At 42.8% G+C, this 14,224-nt stretch overlaps 1 long non-coding RNA gene across 2 annotated transcripts; it reads left to right on the forward strand.

Moving 5' to 3' along the window:
* Nucleotides 1-4,665: 4,665 nt before the first annotated feature.
* Nucleotides 4,666-12,501, forward strand: LOC142601020 (uncharacterized). Of its 2 annotated transcripts, none has more exons than XR_012834569.1 (3): nucleotides 4,666-4,798; nucleotides 9,974-10,367; nucleotides 10,809-12,501. It is a non-coding gene; the product is annotated as an uncharacterized LOC142601020 (long non-coding RNA). The 2 variants fall into 2 exon arrangements; XR_012834570.1 differs by having other exon boundaries at nucleotides 4,772-4,798; nucleotides 10,200-10,367.
* The last annotated feature ends 1,723 nt before the right edge of the window (nucleotides 12,502-14,224 follow it).

The raw sequence follows: 14,224 nt of genomic DNA on the forward strand, positions 1-14,224 counted from the left end.
GAGAAAAGGGAAGGCTTATATATTTTATCTTTCAAACCTGTCTGTCGACTGTTGCAAGTATCCCAGGATTCTGCAAGGCACCTGCTGTCAGCCACACTTCAAGTCTCAAATACTGAAGAAATGCAAAGGTAGGAAGTACTGGGGACACTGAATAGCTTTCTGCAATGCCACGGGAGCCCACAGGTCTCCTCTCCTTTACCCCAGTCATGGGCTATCTCTATACTTGTAGCATCTATACATGAAAGTGGGTAAGGCAGTCATATTTTCATGTGAAGCAACTTTTAAATTCCAATTAATTGACTGTGCATCCATCAGGATGGAGCTGGGCATTGGCACAGTTACACAGATGCCTTAACTTCTGGATCTTTGAAAGCATCAGGTGCTGGCCTTTTCATTTGCTCAGTTCATAGCCGAGTGAGCAAACCGATGGGGAAGTCCCAACAGATGAACCAAAACCAGAGCACACAGCCTCCATTCCAATTTATCAACCTAGAGAATTATTTGGTCTGAAAAATGTGGGGTTTGTGTGTGTGTGTGTGTGTGTATATATATATTTACTTTACAAGTAGCATCTCTGTGTAGATTGTGTGTTACTATGGCAGATAAGGAGGACTGCACTGTGCGTATATACTCAGTTCTTATTTCTTCCTTGTACTTTCAGATTCAGCGATGCAACCTGTCCTGGTTGTGGCTTTTTTTTAAGCTGGATAAATATCTGCTAGGAATGATTCAGGTACAGCTGATTTTAAATTGAGGTGGGGAATGGATTAGATGATTTCTTGAACCTTATTTTAGCCTCATTTTCTAAATCTTATTAAAATGTGTTTAGGTGTACCTAAATATTTATAAAAATACAAAATATTAAAATACATGAAAACATAGGACTACAGCTTCAGATGGGGTAAGTCAGTTCTCCAAAATTTAAGTCAAAAGTTTAAAAGGTGTATTTCTTATTAAGCTAATAAACAGTTACAATGACATGGTAAGATTTTGAGAGATTACAAAAAATCTATTACTAATACCATATTAAAAAAATATTGTAAGGTAGATCAGGTGGCTGTACTTCTAATCCTGAGAAGTGAATTCACACATTTTTTTTTACTGAAAGAAAATTCTTTCTGGAAAGATACATCATCTAATATACATTTGTACCATGCCTAACAAAATAAGCCTTGCTTCTTGGCCAAGGTCAGCAGACAGTCCGCTGAGAGAAATACTACACAGATGGGGAATAAGCACAGAAAACAATGTTACACACCTTAATGCTACATGCAAACCTGGTAGCCAATAATGGCAGTGATAGACACGTATTGGTAGGAAGGATGTTAAATATAGTTTCCATCTTAGAAAATAAATTTTTACAGCATGATAAATAAAAGAAACCAAACTAATGTATGCAAGGGAAGATCCCACATAAATAATAATTTCAAATTCTGTTCACATTTAGTATTAACTCTACAGCATATACAATTGCTGTAAATACCAATTTGGTGTAGATTTAAAATCAAGTATAACTTAACAAAATAATTCAACAACAGATAAACAAAATTAATCTCTTGAAATATCCAACAGCAAATTTGTTTAAAGTTCACTAATAATCAGTACTCAGAATACATTTAGAAAAGCAAATCTATACTTCATTTCCATTCCAAATAACACCCTGAATACCTGCATATCAAATTTCATATGCTCACTACCTGAAGATGACAGGAGATAAACAGGTCAATTTATGATGAAAAATATTTCTATATTATATGACACGGCAAGAAAATTTTTCACAAGATGTTTGAAATCTTGCTATATCTGCAGCTTTAGTGACAGTTAATTAGTTACAGGTAAGATAATCCTTCTTTACAGACTTTTTCTCTCCCTTGATTCCTCAAGGGGGTCAGGTCACCCACTCGGTCAATGCTGTGCAGTCCCTTCCTTTAAACCCTATAGCAAACATGGAGGGCAAAAAGATGCACTGAGATGACAGATTCCCTACATTTCCATCTCCAGCCACCTTGGAATATACAGTTTTCTTAAGGTTACTCCATTACCTATACAGCTCTATTCCTCTGTCTCCCTCTGACTGGATTCTCCACATGGGATATAGCCCCTTACTGGTCACAGAGAAGATCATAATTACTCTTGTAATTCAAAATCACAGTCAATTTGTGGGGCTGCTCTGGTCAGTGAAAACATATGGGTGTGAAGTTTGGAAACCTTAGTAATGTTCTCCCTGCTGCCTTACCCTTTGCTTACTCTTGGGAAAGAGAATGCAGATAAATAATCCTCCCTATTGCTGACCCAGAAAGTACGTTTGTCTTGGTTTCAGCTGAGAGGGTTAATTTTCTTCATAGTAGCTAGCATGGGGCTATGTTTTGGATTTGTCCTGGAAACAGTGTTGATAACATAGAGATGTTTCTGTTATATAGAGATGTTGTTGCTGAGCAGTGCTCACACAGAGCCAAGGCCTTTTCTGCTTCTCACGCTGCCCTGCCAGTGGGATGGCTGGGGGTGCAGAAGAAGTTGGGAGGGGACACAGCCGGGCCAGTTGACCCCAACTGACCAAAGGGATATTCCATACTATATGATGTCATATATGCTCAGTTTATAAGGAGCTTGGGGAAGAGGAAGGAGGCGGGAGCGGCAGCAGCGTTCGGAGTGATGGCCTTTGTCTTCCCAAGTCATCGTTACGTGTGATGGAACCCTGCTGTCCTAGAGATGGCTGAACACCTGCCTGCCCATGGGAAGGGGTGAATGAATTCCTTGCCTTGCTTTGCCTGTGAGCGTGGCTTTTGCTTGACCTATTAAACTGTTTTTATCTGAACCCACGAGTTTTCTCACCTTAACTTTTCCAGTCCTCTCCCCCATCCCAACAGGGGGGGAGTGAGCGAGCGGCTGCGTGGTGCTCAGCTGCCGGCTGGGGCTAAACCATGACATTCTTTTTTTTGTGCCCAACGTGAAGGCTCAAAGGGTTCGAGATAATGACAGATTTGAATGGAATGTGCTAGATGATTGAATTTATAGCTGCTATTAGCTATTTAGTATTAGCTGTTCAGCTATTACTTGGCAGGCTCCTGTGCTTGCCATGGGGCTTGCTTGCCTTACTGTAAATTAAGAGTTTAGTGCTCGTTAGTGGCTGCTTTTTGCTTTCGTTGCTCGCTGTAGTGCTGTACCGCTTATCATCTTACTGCACTGTGCCTGGGAACATTTTGATAACAGCAATGGCGATGCGCCTGGGCTGGCAGATGGCCAGGGCATCCCTGCTGTTTCTGTGCTGCTGTCCTGGACAGGCTGGAAATCCTGTGTGCACTTGAGTTGAAGGGACGGTGACCTGTGGACGAGTCCACGTGGGAGCAGGACACCTCGAAGCGTCTGTGGCCATGGTTGTGTCTGTGCCACAGCAGGTACACCTCTGGAGGGATTGTGAGCCAAGGATAAATCCACACTGGAGAAGGTACACCTCGAAGCATCTGTGGCAAGGATAAGTCCATGCTGCAGCAGGTACACGTTGAAGCATCAGTGGCTGTGTGTGAGGTCATGCTGGAACATCCTAAAGTGTGTGGCCATAGATGAGCCCACGACAGGGCAGGTTTATTTCTGAAGGAACTGAAATGACTATGACTGTGACTGCGGGCAAGGCCATGCTGGAGCAAGTGTATCTCTGAAGGCATTGCGGCCCATGGAGAAGGCCACGCTGGAACAGGTGTGCCTCGAAGTGACTGTGGCTGTGGCTAAGTCCATGCTGCAGCAGGTATACCGCTGGAGAGACTGCGGCTCACGGATAAGGCTCCACTTGGAGCAGGTACACCCCTAAGGGACTGCAGTCTGTGGATAAGTCCAAGCTGGAGCAGGGGCAAGGGGAGGAGTTCGTTGCAGTGTTAAACCCGATGGTCTGGCTCGAAGAGACCGGGGTGGAGACTGTAATGGAAATACTTTTAATTTGTTGTAACCCAGGATTTGAGTTGCACGTTATAGGAATTACTACAGCAGGAACGACCTGAACCAACAGAGGACAAGCCTTACAAGAAGCAGTGCAAGAGCAGCACTGGACCTGACCTGAGCTGGTTTCGGTGTCCAGTGACTCCACGTGTCACACCACCTTTCCTGTCCTGAGTGACCACCATTGTGGATGGTGGCCAAGGTTATGGACTGAGTCAACCCAATAGACATTTTATGGACATTTATCGACATTTGAAAAGGGTGGTCCATAGACTAAGGGAACGATATCAGCATATTATATTATATCAAGGGATGAAAAGGGTGGTGGTGGTGGTTAATGAGGACGTATTGGATAGTGTGGGACCTGAGCATGGCGTAAATGGTATGGATCAAGGGGTGGATAATGTCTTGGTTTCAGCTGAGAGGGTTAATTTTCTTCATAGTAGCTAGCATGGGGCTATGTTTTGGATTTGTCCTGGAAACAGTGTTGATAATATAGAGATGTTTTTGTTATATAGAGATGTTGTTGCTGAGCAGTGCTCACACAGAGCCAAGGCCTTTTCTGCTTCTCACACTGCCCTGCCAGTGGGATGGCTGGGGGTGCAGAAGAAGTTGGGAGGAGACACAGCCGGGCCAGTTGACCCCAACTGACCAAAGGGATATTCCATACTATATGATGTCATATATGCTCAGTTTATAAGGAGCTTGGGGAAGAGGAAGGAGGCGGGAGCGGCAGCAGCATTCGGAGTGATGGCCTGTGTCTTCCCAAGTCATCGTTACGTGTGATGGAGCCCTGCTGTCCTAGAGATGGCTGAACACCTGCCTGCCCATGGGAAGGGGTGAATGAATTCCTTGCCTTGCTTTGCCTGTGAGCGTGGCTTTTGCTTGACCTATTAAACTGTTTTTATCTGAACCCACGAGTTTTCTCACCTTAACTTTTCCAGTCCTCTCCCCCATCCCAACAGGGGGGGAGTGAGCGAGCGGCTGCGTGGTGCTCAGCTGCCGGCTGGGGCTAAACCATGACATTCTTTTTTTTGTGCCCAACGTGAAGGCTCAAAGGGTTCGAGATAATGACAGATTTGAATGGAATGTGCTAGATTGAATTTATAGCTGCTATTAGCTATTTAGTATTAGCTGTTTAGCTATTACTTGGCAGGCTCCTGTGCTTGCCATGGGGCTTGCTTGCCTTACTGTAAATTAAGAGTTTAGTGCTTGTTAGTGGCTGCTTTTTGCTTTCGTTGCTCGCTGTAGTGCTGTACCGCTTATCATCTTACTGCACTGTGCCTGGGAACATTTTGATAACAGCAATGGCGATGCGCCTGGGCTGGCAGATGGCCAGGGCATCCCTGCTGTTTCTGTGCTGCTGTCCTGGACAGGCTGGAAATCCTGTGTGCACTTGAGTTGAAGGGACGGTGACCTGTGGATGAGTCCACGTGGGAGCAGGACACCTCGAAGCGTCTGTGGCCATGGTTGTGTCTGTTGCCACTGGAACAGATGCACCTTGAAGCAACTGTGGCTGTGGATAAGTCTATGCCGCAGCAGATATATTCTTTAAAAAGGCTGGTTCATAGACTAAGGGAATGATATCAGCATATTCATAGAATCATAGAATGGTTTGGGTTGGAAGGGACCTTAAAGATCATCTAGCTCCAACCCCCCTGTCATGGGCAGGGACACCCTCCACTAGACCACATTGGCCAAAGCCCCATCCAACCTGGCCTTGAACACAGCCAGGGATGGGGCATCCACAGCCTCTCTGGGCAACCTGTTCCAGTGCCTCACCACCCTCACAGTAAAAAATGTCTTTCTAACATCTAATCTAAATCGGCCCTCCTGTAGCTTAAAGCCATTTTAAACATAAACAGTCCCTCTCTCAGCCTTTCTGTAGGCCCCTTTAGGTACTGGATAGCTGCAAGTAGATCTCCCCGGAGCCTTCTCTTCTCCAGGCTGAACAATCCCAACTCTCTCAGCCTGTCCTCATAGGAGAGGTGCTCCAGCCCTCTGACCATCTTTGTGGACCTCCTCTGGACTCGCTCCAACAGCTCCATGTCCTTCTCATGTTGGGGGCCCCAGAGCTGGATGCAGTACTCATGAGAGCGGAGTAGAGGGGCAGGATCACCTCCCTCAACCTGCTGGTCACACTCCTTTTGATGCAGCCCAGGACACAGTTGGCTTTCTGGGCTGCAAGTGCACACTGCTGGCCCACGTTGAGCTTCTCATCAATCAATACCCCCAAGTCCTTCTCCTCAGGGCTGCTTTCAATCCATTCCCTGCCCAGCCTGTAGTTATGCTTGGGATTGCGCTGACCCACATGCAGGACATTGCACTTGGCCTTGTTGAACTTCATGCGGTTTGCACGGGCCCACGTCTCAAGCCTGTCAAGGTCCCTCTGGATGGCATCCCTTCCCTCCAGTGTGTCAATCACACCATCACAGTTTTGGGATTCCTAGCATGAGGAGGATGTAGATGAACTCGAGTGAGTCCAGCAGAGAGTCACCAAGAAGATCAGAGGGTTGGAGACCATGACCTGTGAGGAGGGACTGAAGGAACTGGGCTTTTTTAGCCCAGAGAAGAAAAGATTTAGGGGACCATACAGCAGCCTTAAAGTACTGAAGAGGAGATTACAGATAGAACCCAAGTGTATGGCAGGAGAATGAGAAACAATGCTCATAGATTGAGATAGGGTGGGTTCCAATAGAATATAAAGGAAAATTCCCCATTATGAGGCCGATGAAGCATTGGAACAGGAGATTGCCTGGAGAAGTTACAGAATATCTGTTCTCGGAGATTTTGAAGACCCAGCTAGACAATGCCCAGAGATACCTAGTCAGAAATCAGGTTGACTCTGCTTTGAGCAGGAGATTGGACAAAATAACTCCCTGAGGTCTCTCCTAATTGGTGATTCTAATGTGGTCCAAAATCAACAGCTGCAGAGGCCAGATCTTGGCAGTGAAAGATGCCTCTAAATAGGAAGCCCTTAACCCCCACATCCCACAGTGCAAGAGCAGCCAGACTCACCACCTAGTACCTCTTAATGCATGAACAGTGTCTAAGGCAGGCTCGTTAGCTGCTACAGCAAGGCCAGCCCTTCAGTAGTCACCATTCTTGCTGCAACCCACCTACATTTCATTTTTATCTTGATTAACAATCTACTGATTTTATTTTCCAGAGATCTGTTGTTTCTAACGATACATATCAGCAGTTCAACCATTTGTAGCTTTCTTTGAAAACAATCTTGTCTTCATTCAGGTGCCTGGGTAGAGCAATCTGCCTACAGTTTGTCTGTCAGTGCAAGACATAAAATATGCTCGCCTGGCCAAACTGATACTGGATTAGTAGGTGCTGAGGTGCATCCAGGCTGTCTGTGACTTGGTCAAAGAATTTTAGCAGGCAGTTTAACAGTTGAACAAGTGTTTGCAGTATATTACAAGTCATAAAGACAGATTGATTAGATGCAAACAAGCAATCTCCAAATTCTCTTCCACACCCATCAGCCTTCAAACATGTACTACATGGAAATTTTCAGAGTCTTATTCCCTGAAGACAAAAGGAGATAGATGTGCCAGTTCTTGAAGGACATTTCACCTGCAAGATGATTTTCCACATCATATTAGAAACCCTGCCATGTATGTGGCTTTAGTGGCAAATTAAGCTGATGAACTAAGCTAGGTTTTCAATTTATGTGACAACAATAATATTACATTACATTTATAAACTGTGTTCCACTTCATGCTCTCTAAACCAATTTGCAAGCAATTACTTTAAATTTACTGCTATGTGTATTGCTACCCATGTATTATAGATGGGAAAGAAATCAGAGAAAGTGTCGAAATGCCTACAGGTGTACAGGAAGCCTTGATCTCACTAGAAGTTGCATCCAAATCCCCTGAGTGCTAGTCATCTCCTTTCATGAAAAGCCTACACGTCTTTTCATGTGTCTGCCTTTTTCTTACAGATATTTTGTTTCTCTTAAGGCTTATGCCTCTATACAGCTGTTTTTCTGCTTCGCTCCCTTAAATAATTTCTTAGGTGTGAATGCTATCCAGCTGGCATAGAAAATATTGTGTGCTACTTAATAAAAAGCCTATGCCAGTTAAAAAGAATTGCCAAATTCTACTTTCAGTGAAGTCAATGGAAGATTGATGATGGCATCAAGTGAGACAGGCCCAATATTAAAAAATACAGGAAGCATGAGATGGAGGATAGGCAGTGGGCTGGTACAGAGGAAAATCAAAGCATAATGATCATGTGTCCAGTTGAGTGAATAGGCCATGTGTCTCCTCTAACCAATGCCCCAAAGACAAGAACCAGAAAGCAAAATGAAATTAATTATACAAATGCTCTGGCAGCTGGCTTTGGCAATTACAACATGTATTTTTGATGAAATGCTTCCCAGATCCTAGACACAAGCCCAAACTAGCCCCCAGAATTCAAATACTTACACAACTGCAAACCACAGCCAAACTTGTGATTGTCCCAGCTTCCTAATGAGCTGATCCAAAAATCCCAACTCTGATGCCCCAAACTTTGGGGAAGTAGGGGTTCCCACCCAGATACAGGCATAGCAATCCAAACCCAGTACTAATACACATCTGTAAGACATGCTTTGCACTAGAGCACCTTCATTAGAGTACCTTTCATAGAAAAAAACCTACTACCAAAGTTTGGTCTAAGCCCAAAGTTTGTTTGTTTCACAAGCCATTAACAACATTCAGGAGAAAACTGTAAAAAAAGAGGTTGAAGGCGACCTTTGTCTTGAGACAGCCCCCTAATAACCAGTAGCTGTGGGATTTCTGAGATGGAGGTTGAATTCAAGCAGCTGACAAGATATCGTCAGAGCACACATGTACAGGTTGTTTGTATGGAGCATATTGGTAGAAGTACTTTAAAAGTGTGTTCAGATGCACCACCACCCACCCACCACCCTGGCTCATCCTGGGCAAACAGAGTTTCATTTTGGTTTGGGGAAGAAAGTGAAAATTTTCAGATTTGCTATAAAATTGGTAGAACTCGCTGGAGTTAAATATAAGATTATCTCTGCATACAAATCAAAACACAGCTCTCAGAGGAGCCCCACGGCATACAGTGTGAGCAGGGTGAGAAAAGTGTCAGTGTGAGTGTGGGTGGGCTCAGCTCAGACTCTGCTCAAGGACGTAGGAGGAAACAGAAACTTAACTGACAGTAAAATTTTCCAAAGGGCTAATTTACCCAAAGCAAACTGTTACGGTCATAAACAAGTCTCACCTAGAGATGATGTGCTGAGCTGAGTCAGTGAAAAATCTTTGGGGAGAGCTGGAGGCACAGCTGGGCGATGGGCAGAGCGCAGCGCCAGCAAGGAGCCTGCTCTGCCACCGGTTCAGCATGGGACTTCTGGCAAGGGATTTCATCGCTGCTTGTGGCAACTTCCTCATCTATTTGATTAAGCTAGTATTTCTCTTTCTTAATATGGCCGTCAAAGTTAGTGCTTGTAGGACACTATTCAGTTCTCAGAAGAAAGACTATTGCACTTCCTAATATGTTTTGTAAAGGAAACAATGACATCCATAAAGTAGATGACTGCACTCCACATTATTTTTTCTCTAGATTTATTGCTAGCTTTCTCTTAAAGCACAGTTACATGCTTCTGTTTCTTTGGCTGATGGAGCATTGGACAAACTACTCTCTCTCAATGCAAAGCTTTTTCTAATTCCTCTTGAGCATCAGATCTTCCAAGCTACAAGGCCATTTTTTTCTCCCACAAACAGCAGTCAAAACAATATACCTACATCTGCAGGAAGATTTTGACTTCTGATTTCTATGCCACTGTTTTAGAATACTACACATACACAAAAGATTCACCTTCTTTTCTAGCCCTAATTTACCATTGAAAACAGTTTATCACTAAAACCTTTAAATAAAGTAATAATACTCCCTTAAAACAGGTGAAAAGCACTGATGCTGAGTTTTTTTCCTTAAGCTCCATGTGATGATCTGTTAGGAGTGTAATGGTGACTGCTTTTAGTAGTGAAGGAAAACAAAGATTTTTTTTTTCCCCTACGCGAAGGAAGAAACACTTGGCCAGATCCCAGGGGTTATGGGAGAGAGAAGTGAACAGCAGAGTGTTTCAGAAAGAGACATTCCATGGGTACCACTGAAATGATTCAAACTGTAATTAACTATCCTCACTATCCCAAAATATAGGTGCATGTGCATTTGGGAATGAGATGAGTATCAAATTGCAAATTGAGTCACTCCACAAGCTTGTTTTACCCTCCCAATTATGCAAGCAGGTTTGTGACTCAGCATCTACCCAAGTCTGTTCTCCATTGACAAGACAAATCAGTTCTGCAGTTGAGTCAGTCAGAGCCCTTTTCGCAGTGATAAATTCAGCAGGCAGACACCATATGGGAAAGATCGCGGAGCCTTTATTCTGTACGCAGTTACCTCTGTGAGAGAGAGTAAGTACATTTTAAAGGAGAATAATCTTCAGCTCATCTTCACGCAAGAAACTAATTAAATAGGGGAGAGAAAAGCTGTCATGGGATTACACTGGTTGGTGTTCACAGTCCTTTAACTAAAAGAGATTGGATTTTCTTTCCGATAGTGTTTTCTGTTGCTACTGTTGTGTGTTCATCCCTTGTTTATAAAAATCATCCGGCAACTTGCTGTAATTGCAATTGTAATTGACAATTAATTTCTTTAATTGTCTCTGACTTTTCTTTTAAGGGTTGCAAATAATTTCTGACATTTTAAGAGTGTGACAAGGGTGGAGGTGTCGTGCCAGGCAATCACAGTCTCAGGCACAGGTTGGCATGGGAATCTGCTCCAGCCTGTTCCTGGAATGTTGACTTTCTTGCTGGCACATCTGGAACCAATATTAATCTTTCCTTACCCTTCAGGCTTGATCCTTCTGAGGTGCCAAGTATGAATGACTGTTGCCAGTGGTCTTAGCACTCGAAATACCTAACCCTTGATACCTACTGACAGAACCTCTAGGCTTCATTTGGAGCTGAAAGCGAAGAACCCACTGGGTGGATTGCACTTCCCTCTCTCTGCCTGTAAGAAATATATCCCCTTAACTCCTGTTCACAGCCAGGTATCTTTACACCCATGCCCAGAGGTGAATTTCACCAACAGCCACTTTAGTTGTAATAAAAATCCCACCGCGAGGCCACGGATGAAGCCCCTCTGGGTGAATTGCAGTATAAACACTGTAGGAGAATGTCTTAGCCAAGAGGAGCTCATCATTAAGTTATGTGAGGCTGAAAAAGACAGGGAAAAAAGACAGTTATGGTTGGCAAATGTTTTAATTTCATACTGGAGGCTTTTCCAAAACGTCAAAAATGGGTTTCAATTCACAGCTTTATGTGAATACCAAATTGTCTATTCTACACAACAGCTTTTCTGAGAGATGCATCAGCCGTCTTCTACACGATTTACACACATCCTCTTGGGGCTCCAGATCACAGTTTTCACAATTACTGGTGCTTTTCTTAAAGCCTCTGTTCCATCCCCTGCACCCATTTGAGCATGTGAACATTTCAGCTTTAATTTTCTAAAAATAAGTACTTTCAAACATCATATCAATAAATTCTTTCAAACATTTATGGAGAAAAGCAAATACAAACTAAGTGAAATACAGAATCTCAAAATGCAAAAAGAAAAAAATGAAAGCAAACAATATACATTACTTAGAAAAAGCAGAAAAAAAAGTCAAAATTTTAAAAGCCACTTAAAAATGTCCGGGTTCAGGTAATTTCTGAGTGCCTGGGTTTGAAAAGACTTTGTCCAGCAGTTTTTTGGATTTTGTGTAGTTCAAGGTTCCTCAATCTGCATGGTGGTGCTTAGGAGGTGGGGAGAAATATTACAATCTAAACCAGATAAAATCTTTCTGCTGTACTCCTTGCATATGTTTGCTTTTCAAAATTAACAATTCTCTTTCAAGCTCTCAAATCACATGCCAGAATGCATAAGTGGGATGGCTATCATCATACGTTACTAATATTGACCAATCCTGACTATAAATACCTTGCTTCCAGTGTCTCAACAATCTGGGTTTACTTTTTTATTCTGAGGATCTGGTGAATTCCAAAGGGTTCAGCTTGTGACAAACAAGACATTCCCAAGAATGAAACCAGCAAGTAAGAAGACATTTCTCTTGAGTTATCAAGATCTGTGCTTTGAACATAGAAATTCCTCTATGGTGCTTGGTGTTATGAAAAATTATGTTCTATCTGCCTTAAATGTAATAAACAACAATACTTTGATGAAGGTGAAAGTGGGATACATTGCACAGCCTTATTCCTGAAAGCTTTACTTTTACAGTAAATGCCAGAGGCTTATGTACATTTCCTATTTTAAATGAGGAAGTTCCTAACCCAAGTTGAGAAATAAGCGGTTAACAGGCAGTTACTGGTTTCCCTTTTCCTAGAGATGCATGAGAGGACCAGTTACATTCTCCCTTCTGTAATGATGCTAATTTCCTAAATATCCATTGCTGTGCCCTCTCTCCTTTACTGTCTGCCCCATGAGCAATCCACAGCCTGAAATTTTCTAACGTGAATTAGTATAACACACACCAAACAGATGAGTCGATGATTCCCTGATATCAGTGGCTCCATGCTTCTCCTCCTATTATTTTTTGCTTTTATGAACTGACTTGCTGTGCATTAACAGATGAGTGTTGCCCTTGCACAGAACACAGATGATAAGATTTTTGTCAAGAGAAGGATGATGACACCAATGTCCTCCGTGCTTACTGCAGAGCGGGAGGTGAAATGATGAATACCTGTGCACGTGTGTGTAGGGGGGAAGCAGGAGGGGGAAAAGACTGGTTCCAGATAGGCTTCCTTGTACAGAGCATTTTTAAGTACCGTTCTGAATAAATCAGTATTTTTAAAACACGATACTTACGTGGCAGATAAAAAAAGAAACAGCTGCATTAAGCAGCTTCAAGAGTCAGACTTCAAAAAGGGAAAGTCACCTCCCCTGTCCTTACTCTTCCCTGCACATAGAAAGAAGACAGTGATGTGATATACAGAGCTACTCAATGGTCAAATCAATTTCTTCTAATTTAAGCTTGTGTACTGATATCTTCTCTAGGGCCTATTTAAAGATGTATCTTTCATCATTGCTACTTTTGTGTACCTTATTGAACACAAATAATAGCTGTATTAGCTGTGACAATTTATGTGGGGTCAATGAAGAAAAGACACCCAAAGAAAAGCATGGGCAAAATACAGCTTCATCTTGGATAGTCCTGTGGTCTTCCCTAGTTTTGTGGCATTTACTATTCTTAGTTCATTTTATTCCAAAATGCATGACAAGAACGAACGTTTCCCATTATAAAAATGTATGCGGACACAAGCAATTCCAATTCACTGGGCAGACTATTATTAGCTCTATTTTTAGCCTGAAGCGGTAACTAATCACATTAGTGGAGGGGCTTTTATTTTCAAAGTAATGGCTCTGGAATAGAGAACTTCCTTCTAAACAGCAAGTGAGTGTTGCCTCTCCCAGACCTCCGCTGTGCTCTGGGTAAAGGCTCTCCGTCTTCTCTCTCTGCACCACATTTCCCGATCACCGCATTATTTCAGCGTCCCATCTGTAAGTGCTGTGCTAGTGACCCCTACCGTGGCTCTACTTTTAGGGTGCTCCTACAGCACACGAGGAAATTCTCAATGGCTTCTAAATTAAGCTAATTAAATTGTGGTGCACACCTATTGAAACGCGTACAGAAGGAGGAGTAGTGCATCATGGTAATATCCACAAGCAAGCGATGGAGTGTGAAGCTACTAGTCCACATCTTTGTGCTCCATAAGCTGCACCTCGGCAAGGGACAATTAGTGCAGGTCACAGATTTACTCAGTCAATTAACCTGATCAGGACTTTTATGTTTTCACTCTGTCATCATGCAACAATAGTGTACTACAGAATACATTATTTAAGAAATGCCTTAGGGACTAGTACTAAAGCTTAGTGCGTAACTCTGGCAGCATATGATGCAACAAAACCAAAACAAAAATATCCTAAACATGTTGAAACTGACATTAAAGAGAGTTGATTTTCAATCCAACATTTTATTTCCTGCAAGCTGTGAACCACTGAGTACAACAGCCTCCTGTCCCATGTTTCAATGCACCACAACACATCAAAGCCTAAACGTGGCACTGCCCAATACCAAATGATGCCTGTCCTGAACCTCAGGCCAAGATAATTTTTCAGCAGTGAATTTCTCCAGTTGCAGGCAGTCTGATTTAAAATAATTTTATTCCCTTTTCCAAATAGGAATGTTGATATACAGCAGCTTGAAGTA

This window comes from Balearica regulorum, chromosome 3, assembly GCF_011004875.1.
Source record: "Balearica regulorum gibbericeps isolate bBalReg1 chromosome 3, bBalReg1.pri, whole genome shotgun sequence".
Lineage (NCBI taxonomy): Eukaryota > Metazoa > Chordata > Aves > Gruiformes > Gruidae > Balearica > Balearica regulorum.